Source organism: Lactuca saligna, chromosome 9, assembly GCF_052625555.1.
Source record: "Lactuca saligna cultivar CGN05327 chromosome 9, ASM5262555v1, whole genome shotgun sequence".
NCBI classification, from domain to species: Eukaryota; Viridiplantae; Streptophyta; class Magnoliopsida; order Asterales; family Asteraceae; genus Lactuca; species Lactuca saligna.
In genome coordinates, this window is record NC_136425.1 from 31,714,261 (window position 1) to 31,724,543 (window position 10,283).

Genomic DNA, 10,283 nt, shown 5'->3' on the forward strand with positions numbered 1-10,283 from the left:
GGAGAGAGAATAGAGAAAATGAACAAAAGAACAGGCTGCCCTCGCATCTTTTTTATAGGAGGCTGGAGCCTCGGAGTACGCGGGGCGTACAGGCGTACGCGGGGCGTACACATCCGAATTCGTCACTGCATGCGTCATCCGAAGAACTCGAGTGCGAAGGTCGTCATGCTTCGCTGTACGCGGGGCGTACTTCGGATCGAACCGCTGACTCCTCTTCGGATAATGCCGAGGTTTAATAATTAATTTTAATTATTAATTATTTAATAAACTTCGTAAATTCATATCTCCTTCATACGAACTCCGTTTTCGACGTTCTTTATATCCACGCGAAGGTGAGACTATGCTCTACAACTTTTGTTTAGATTCCGTCGGCTAATTTTGAAATTTATTTTTATTATTTATTTTTAATAGGTCGGGACAGAAAATCTCGTTATAAATTCATAACTTCTTCGTCCGACGTCCGTTCTTGCCTAACTTTTCGTCGTTTCGCTACTAACAACGAGATCTTCGATTCTCGTTTAGATCGCTAAGGCTAAATATCACTCTAACGTAAATTGACTTTTTATGTCATTCAGCGTTGTGCCGTTTCTGTCGCGAAACTTTAACGAGTCGTAACTTCTTCGTTATAACTCGGATTTTGGCGTTCTTTATATGGACGAAAACCTTGTAACATATACTAAAACTTAGTTAGGATTATTCATCCTAAATAATCTTCTATCAAAAGTCATTTTTGACGCTTATTGTCTTTAAATTGACTAGCCCTGATCTACGGGCATTACAATTATCCCCCCCTTAGGATGATTACGTCCCAGAATCATCAACGAAATAGGATTCGTATACTGACTCCATAAGTTATCTCTCCATTCTAAGTAATAACCTTGATGCTCAACCCTGCATCTGCTCTTCGTACTACGTTGGACTTTAGATCGACATCTTTAAGTTACAAAATAAATCCTTATTGTGGACTCCTTCTTCTTCTAAGGATAAATACATTCATTTATCTATTGTAACTAACCGATGGGTCGTGCCCCGATGACCTCTCATCGCGGTCGGACTCAATTAATATGACCACTAGGGTCGGAATAACCATCATCCTACTAGTCATTACCGAAACAAGGGAAATGACAAACTTGAATAAAATGAAATCAATTACTAGCTTCTTGATAACCTTGTGACTTCCCCTGATCCAAGCGTGAGTCCCGTGCTTCCGGTAGTATAGATCTCTACTACCATTCACACCTACTCATACTCGTCCCAAGTATTGTCTCGCAGTTAACCAAGTCACCATACATAAACCATATAATCATTCAACACATCAGATAACAAAACCAGGGTTTATATTAAATCTTGAAACTATTACACAAAAGTTCAAGTTCACCCTATACTATGCCTCTAACAGGTTATGCTTCCTGATACAGACTTTATATATTAATGTGAAGTCTTCATCTTTTAATCCTCCCATCCTTTTCTGCTTCGTTGAGGAACATGTTGAATGCCCTTGGCTGTGGAGGCGTGTTTTACTGTGGGCAGTCTTTAGAAATATGACCTTCTTCGTTACACCTATAGCACACCTTCTTGATAGGTGCGCACTTGTTGGCGTAGTGCCCTGTCTTCCCACATTTGTAGCAAGTCATCTCCTCGCTACATTTCCCGAAGTGTTTCTTCTTACACTTCTCACACCACTTAGCTTCATCTCTTCCCCCAGATTTCAAGAATTTACTTTCCTTGTCGATTATTGAAGATCCTTCACGCTTCCTTTTCTCTCCAACTTCAGCTCTTTCTAGACCCTTTTCTTTTATTTAGGTCTCAACATTCTTGGCTGCCCAGATGGCGGCTTTCAGAGTGGTTGCTTGTTTGACTATCGGACCAAAGTCCGCTGGTAATCCATTGGTAAACTTGTTGACCTTGGAAAGCTCAGTTGGAATTAGGTGTGGAATAAGCTTCATCTTCTCCGTAAAGCTCGTAGCATATTCAGTAACGCTCAATTTTCCTTTCTTCAGATTCTGGAACTCATTGTTGATTTCCAGAAGATCTTGCTCAGAGCAGTATTGCAATTTCAGTTGCACCACGAATTCTTCCCAAGACATCTTGCTAGCTTCCCCCTTGGGCATCGAACCAGCCAGTAACTTCCACCAGCTCAATACTCCAGATTTTAACAGAGGGATTGCAAGAGCGGTCTTCTGTCTGTTGCTACACTCGCAACTTTCAAACATTGTCTCCATTTCGGAGATCCAATCCATGACTTGCACCGGTGTCGGGCTCCCAGAAAGACATGGTGGTTTGGATGCCATGAAATCCTTGTACTTGCATCCACGTCCATCATTTCCTCTATCCTGGTTGTTTTGGCGAACTATTGGTGGGTTGGCTTGACCAACGGTCCCACTGTAGTTTCCTCCTTCAGACTGCCCCCCATTTACTTCGGGTTCTTCAACTTGAATTGACAATTCCTCGCGATTCTACCTGATCAGACGTCTGGTTGCTTCCATCTGATTATTCAACATTGCCCGGATCATCACTTGAACTCCGACCATTGTCATTGGTTCAAGTACTGCTGCTACAACAGGTATTTGTTCAATTACTGGTATCTGATTCCTGTTTTCATCAGCATTTCCAACTCCACTCCTCGTTCTCACCATTTTTGATCTATACACCGAATAAGGTGAAATTAGATCCTTAGTCACGATAAATATTCAAATCATCCTTATCACTCCGAAACGTTTACATGTTAGTTCTAATATCGTAGACGCACGCTTAGAATCCTAAACACATAAGGTTTCCAGATCCGGTCGGCAACAGACCATAGATCCGAACAACTAATATATGGCAAACATATAACAATTAGCACATAATAGCATTTTAGGCAATTTTCCTAAAATAAAATAGTGTCTGTGTCAATTTAGGTGTACTACGTAAAATATAATGGACACACTCAACTCACAATCATTGCTTAGCATTCTAAGTTTAAGTCTAGAAATAAATCCATATTCCTAGTTCGCTTAAACTAATGCTCTGATACCAACTATGACATCCCCAATTTCACGGCCAGAAAAGACCGATTTGGTTATGCTTTGTTTTATAAAATCAGAGTAATCTTTTGATTAAAAGAGTTGCGGAATTTGTTCCCAGAATAAAATATGATAACCATTTATCAAAACATTTCTCGAAAAGAATGTATTTTCATTAAATAATAAAACCTTGGGATGTCATGTTCGATACAGACCAAAAGCATAAACAATATAAAATAGACCTTACAATAGTTATTCAACTACTGATCTATAATCCAAAATCTTTCGTCAAGTCCACCAACTTATACCCTTGTGCCATTACCTGTAATGAAAAGAAAACTGAGTGGATCAGGCTTGGGAGTCTGGTGAGCATATGGGGTTTTCAACCCACAATAATATAATTATTATATGTAATCAGCAAACAATCAACCCAATTACCCATCCCCATTATCTTCTTAAGGTTTTACCCTAAGAACCAACTATCCTTCATTCATTCATTCGTAAGGAATTTGGCACGAATTCCATTGCTGCAGAAGCGTTATTTATCAAGTACTAAATCCATAGTTATCTGGCGCTAACTCCATAGTCACCAAGGTTCACTTAACAAGCGCTAACTCCATAGTCGCCAAGGTTTACTCAACAAGCGCTAACTCCATAGTCGCCAAAGTTTACTCAACGTGCGCTAACTCCATAGTCGCCAAGGTTTATACAATAGGCGCTAACTCCATAGTCACCAACTATTCCATCTACCTATGTTCTACCCAATAATTTTGTAGATATAAATACTTACACAGTTTAAATCATTTAACACCTGTATAAAACTCCAATTTCCATGCCCATCTCAAATAGACAAATAACATATAAACACATAGCACATATCTCATAGCAAATACGTCATATTTATGTGTTAGAAGAAAGTAACTACACACTTACACATATAAACAACAATAAACTTAATACACTCAAACCATACTTGTATTATTATCGTGTTTATGAAAGGTAGTATACACTCACTTGATCAGAAGATGATCGGACATCACTACGACTTGCAGAAGTAGTATTCTTCGGTAGATCTGGAAGATCTCCACAAAAATTGAACTTCTCGCGGGCAGAGCTTCGGCTCGGGAACCACACTTCTCGGGATCTTCGGGATCTCGGGACTTGCTTCGGGGATCGAGAATAATACCGGGGCTTCAGGGTATTTCTGGCATGCAAATCGAGGTAAAACGGGAGAGAGAATAGAGAAAATGAACAAAAGAACCGGCTGCCCTCGCATCCTTTTTATAGGGGGCTGGAGCCTCGGAATACGCGGGGCGTACGCGTCCGAATTCGTCACTGCATGTGTCATCTGAAGAACTCGAGTGTGAAGGTCGTCATGCTTCGCTGTACGCGGGGCGTACTTCGGATCGGACCGCTGACTCCTCTTTGGATAATGTCGGGGTTTAATAATTAATTCTAATTATTAATTATTTAATAAACTTCGGAAATTCATATCTCCTTCATACGAACTCCGTTTTCGACGTTCTTTATATCCACGCGAAGGTGAGACTATGCTCTACAACTTTCGTTTAGATTCCGTCGGCTAATTTTGAATTTTATTTTTATTATTTATTTTTAATAGGTCGGGACAGAAAATATCGTTATAAATTCATAACTTCTTCGTCCGACGTCCGTTCTTGCCTAACTTTTCGTCGTTTCGCTACTAACAACGAGATCGTTGTACCGTTTCTGTCGTGAAACTTTAACAAGTCGTAACTTCTTCGTTATAACTGGAACTTTGGCGTTCTTTATATGCACGGAAACCTTGTAACATATACTACAACTTAGTTAATATTATTCATCCTAAATAATCTTCTATCAAAAGTTATTTTTGACGCTTATTGTCTCCAAATTGACTAGCCCTGATCTATGGGCGTTACACAATGGAAACGGGAATCCCATGGCGAGACACAATCTCGCGAACGTACACTTCGGACAGCTTCTTGGCCGACGGACTTTCCCGTATGGCCAAGAAATGGGCACTCTTGATCAATCGATCCACGATGACTTAAATGGCATTAAACCCCTTCGCCGTCCGTGGTAGCTTTGTGATAAAGTCCATCGTGATCTATTCCCATTTACACATGGGAATCTCCAGGGGTTGCAGCTTGCCAAGCGGCCTATGATGCTCAGCGTTGACCATCCTACAGGTCAAGCAACTATCGACGTACCAAGAAATCTCGTGCTTCATACATGGCCACTAATAGCTCAAGCTCAAATCTCGGTACATCTTGGTGGCCCCCGAGTGAATAGAGAAGTGAGATTTATGAGCCTCCTCCATAAACATCTGCCTAACCCCACTAGACACTGGAACCCAAACCCGACCGCATCGGGTCAGTAACCCCCGACTATCCTGCACGAACATGGTATTCTCACCCTTGATCCTCTCTAACTTCTAATTCTTCGGTTGTATGCCCTCTACCTGGGCATCTCTGATCAAACTCACAAGAGGAGAATCCACCGCTATCCTCATACATACAGTGGGGGTAAAAGATCCAGCCGACTTGCGGCTCAAAGCATCCACAACCACATTCGCTTTACCAGGGTGGTAAAGTATCTCACAATCGTAGTCCTTGACTACATCCAGCCACCTACGCTGCCTCATGTTCAGGTTCGGCTGATCCATGATATGTATGAAGCTCTTGTGATCCGTGTAAATGGTGCAGCAGACCCCATAAAGGTAATGTCTCCATATCTTGAGGGCGAACACCACCGCCCCCAACTCCAAGTCATGCGTAGGGTATCTCGTCTCATGCGGCTTCAGCTGCCGTGATGCGTAGGCTACCACTCGTCCTCTCTGCATGAGGACCACCCCTAAACATGTGGTGGATGCATCACAGAACACCACAAAATCCTCAACCCCCTCCGGGAGTGTCAAGACTGGTGCCTCACACAAACGCTGAAGGAGGGTCTCAAACGCCCTATGCTGCTCGGGGCCCCATCAGAAATCCACCCCTTTCCTTGTCAGGCGAGTGAGGGGTACTGCAATCTTGGAAAAATCCCGTATGACCCTAACCTGATGATACCCAGATGTCAAATCTATCTTGGAAAATCAAGATGCGCCCTGCAACTGATCGAAGAGATCGTCTATCCTCAGGAGTGGATAACGGTTCTTCACCGTTAGTTTGTTCAACTCCTGGTAATCAATGCACATTCGGTGCGAACCTTCCTTCTTCCAGAAAAAAAGAATCGGTGCTCCCCAAGGAGAACTGCTAGGTCGAATGAACTGTTTGCCCAACAGTTCCTGTAGCTGCGAAGACAATTCCTACATCTCTGGTGGCACCAATCGGTACGGTGTCGTAGCGATAGGGGCCACACCTGGCACCAGGTCGATCCTGAACTCGACCTGCCTCTCCGGAGGTATCCCTGGAAAGTCTTCCGGAAACACATCTGCAAACTCCCTGACCACTGGTACATCGGAAACCGAGGTCTAGTCCTTGATTCACGTATCTACCACATATGCTAGATAACCCATACACCCATGCTGAATGTACTGCCGAGCCCTGGCAGCTGAACAAAACCCTGATCCTACTCTGGTGCCCTCACCATATATAACCAGCTTTCCCCCACTTGGGGTTCGAACCACCACTCGCTAGTCCTCGCAATCAATCATAGCACCGAACCGACTGAGCCAATCCATGCCCACAATCACGCACACCTCCCCCATGGGGTTTGGAATCAAATCTATCGGAAAATACACCTTGAAAATCTCTAAGTCACATCCTCGATAAACTGAAGAAACAGAAACCCCGTGTTCGTTGGCAATACACAATCGCGACGGACACTCTAACTCGCCCACTGGCACACGGAACTCCCTACTAAAAGATTGAGACACGAAGGACCGACTCGCCCCCGATTCAAATAAGACCAAAGCAGGTAAAGAGTTCACCAAAAACATACCTAATCACAAGTTTAACAGATAAGCATACAACAGATAAATAAAACGAGATGAGGATAGAAACATACCAGTAACCACATCTGGTGCTGCTCTGGTCTCCTCCACCGTGAGCTGGAAAGCACGACCCTGAGCCTTCGGAGGCTTTGCCCTAATTGGTCTCCCATCCGTGATCCTCAAGGTAGCCGGCGCTGCCGCCTGCACCGGCTTGGCGGCAAGTAGTGGACAGTTGGCCCTCATGTGACCAACCTGATCGCAGTGATAACATAACCTCATACCCTAAGCTGGGGCGGCCTGGCGACAATCCTTAGCGTAACGCCCCTCCTTTCCACATTTGTGGCACCCACTACCAGCCCGACATACACCAGAATGACCCTTGCCACACTTCCCATAAGTACGGCTCTGTTGACCTCCGGTTCTAGTATCAGCGGTCTTAGACCGCTTCAGTGCCGGCTGTGACAGTGTCGGGGCCGACCGCTGCTCCTTTAGCTGCAGTTCAATCTCTAACTCCCGCCGTCTGGCGGCCTCCTGCAACTCCGAAAGAGTATCACATCATTGGGTAGATACAAACTGCCGGATATCAATCTTGAGCATACTCAGATAACGGGTCATTTGAGACTGCTCAGAAGCAAACTCTGGACAGAACATCGCCCGCTCGGTGAACATACTGGTGATCTCCATCACCGAATCTCCATCCTTTCTCAAGCTCAGAAACTCCTGTGCTAAGCATTCCCGCTCAACCCTCAGAATGTAACGGGCGTGGAACATATCCCTGAATTGCTCCCAAGTAACGTCAACTCTCTGATCATCAGTGTACCCCCAGTCGTAAGTCTCCACCAGTCCTTGGCCCCGGACCTAAGCAGGTTCAGTGCACACCTGACCTTCTGGTCAGCAGGACACGAGTTGGTGAAGAAACACCCCTCCACATCTGAAATCCATCTCATAGCCTTGATGGGATCCTGCATCCCATCAAAAGTAAGGGGCTTCGTGTTATCGAAGTCTCTATACTGAAAACCCATACCAATTCCTCCCTCTATCGTAGATATAGCTGATGCAGCTGCTGCTGCGGCGACTCTCTGTAAGGGCTGCGTAGCGCTCATCAAAATACTCCACCATGGCAGTCTTAATCGACCCGAACATTTCCAGCAACTCAGCCTGGAACAACGCATCAACCTCATCGTGCATGATCGCTCGCATTTCTAGGATAGGCATGCAAATATTTACAGTTTCAGAATGAGACTTACAAATTATTTTTTATAGAAATATCGGATTTCTGAAAGCACTATGTGAACTACTTTAAACAAGTACATAACCATTTTTATACAAAAATTCTTATGAACTCACCAACTTTTTAGTTGATGCTTTTCAAAACGACTTGTATTCTCAGGGATCTAGTAATAGGTAATAGGTAATAGGCTCGGCTATGAGATCAAGTGGTGCGACTTCAAGAAATTTTACTTTTTTACTTTTTTGTAACAAGTTCAATATGTAAATTATGTAAATGTGTATTTCCAATGAATGATGTTTGGTTGCTATGTATCATTCATATTCAATTGTTATGATACTTTACATGAAGTCATCCGCCCCCGGACGTTTTCGCCGTCTTGGTTCGGAGGTGTGACACAACAAAACTCGGCATCTATTAACCGAGATACCAAGCCGCGGGGTTGGCCTGGTGTGTGCCGAGGATGCCAAGCCCCTCGCCGAGCCCACACCCACCAACCTAATTGAATTCCTTTCGACTACTAAAAACAATCATAAAATTAAAATCTATTTTTAATCAAAATTTAAATATAAAATGTTACATATGCTAAGATCACATGGTCATGTGTTTACATAGTTAGTTTTCAAAACAATAACATATTTTTGTTTTTAACTATAACCTGCACACTTCTAAAACAAAATTTGAACGTTCTTTTATTTTAACCCAAATAATAACGTCTGTTGAAAGGAAACTAATTTTTGGCCAAAAACTTATTATCGGAATGAAACAAATCCCGCTTACGCATCGCATGGGTACACTACTACTATAGCATATCATCATCATCAAATTATGCATATAAACTTTAGAAAGGAAAATAGCAAAGCATATCATCATCATAACATATAAACATCTCTACATCAATCATAACATGTCAATACTACATGCCATCACTACACAGTATTCAAATATAACTTCACATAAAATAGTATGTATATTATACGCACATGTCCTAAAACAAAAATAATAGTAAAAAACATTTATACAGATGTGTTCGTAGAAAATGTTAGTAGAAAATCAACTACGAACTCACCATAAAAAATCACCATTTACTCGTCTACCAGAACCATAGGAATTGATCACATATATACTTATATCTAGGCATGTAAACTGTTCTAGAACCGGACCGGAATAAAAAAATCAAAAATCGAGTAAGCCGTAAACTAAGAACCAATACCAAACGGATACGGCTCGGTTTTCAGTTAAGAATTCATCCTTGCCTATATCATCACATTGCTAATAAATTATACAGATGTGTTTGTAAAAAATGTTAGTAGAAAATCAACTACGAACTCACCATAAAAAATCACCATTTACTCGTCTACCAGAACCATAGGAATTGATCACATATATACTTATATCTAGGCATGTAAACTGTTCTAGAACCGGACCGGAATAAAAAAATCAAAAATCGAGTAAGCCGTAAACTAAGAACCAATACCAAACGGATACGGCTCGGTTTTCAGTTAAGAATTCATCCTTGCCTACATCATCACATTGCTAATAAATTATCAACGTATTAGTTTGAATTTTCCCCACCTTGCTATGCTAATTGATCCATCAAAATCATAAACAATCAAACTTTGTATCGAAAACGACTACATAATTGAAAATCACCAAAAACGGGTAACATGTAATAGGTCCGGGCGACCTACTTACCCGTACAACACATGGTGTCGTAGTGGACCAAATTGGGATAAAAAGAATTAAAATGTGGTCAAATACAGCCACAGGCTGATCAATAAGAATCCTTGAGGGCGGGCTTTGTCGTTTTGATGTCCTCGTTGCTTCTAAATATGGTTTTCGTGTAGAAAGTGACAATTTTATGTTGTAAATATGATCTAGAGATGATTTATGGCATAAACCATTATCTAAAGTTATAAAGTTTTAAACCTTGTATATATCGATTAATTACCGATGGAATCGAATCAAGTAGAGGATTTAAGCGGTAATAAACTGCTCAAAAGCAATGTTTTAAAAACCAACCGGGAACCGGAGATGAAAGGGGTAGGTTTTATGTCAATTTATATATCGGATTAGAAGGTTTCTTCAAAACTGGGTTGAATTGGTACGATAGAACCGA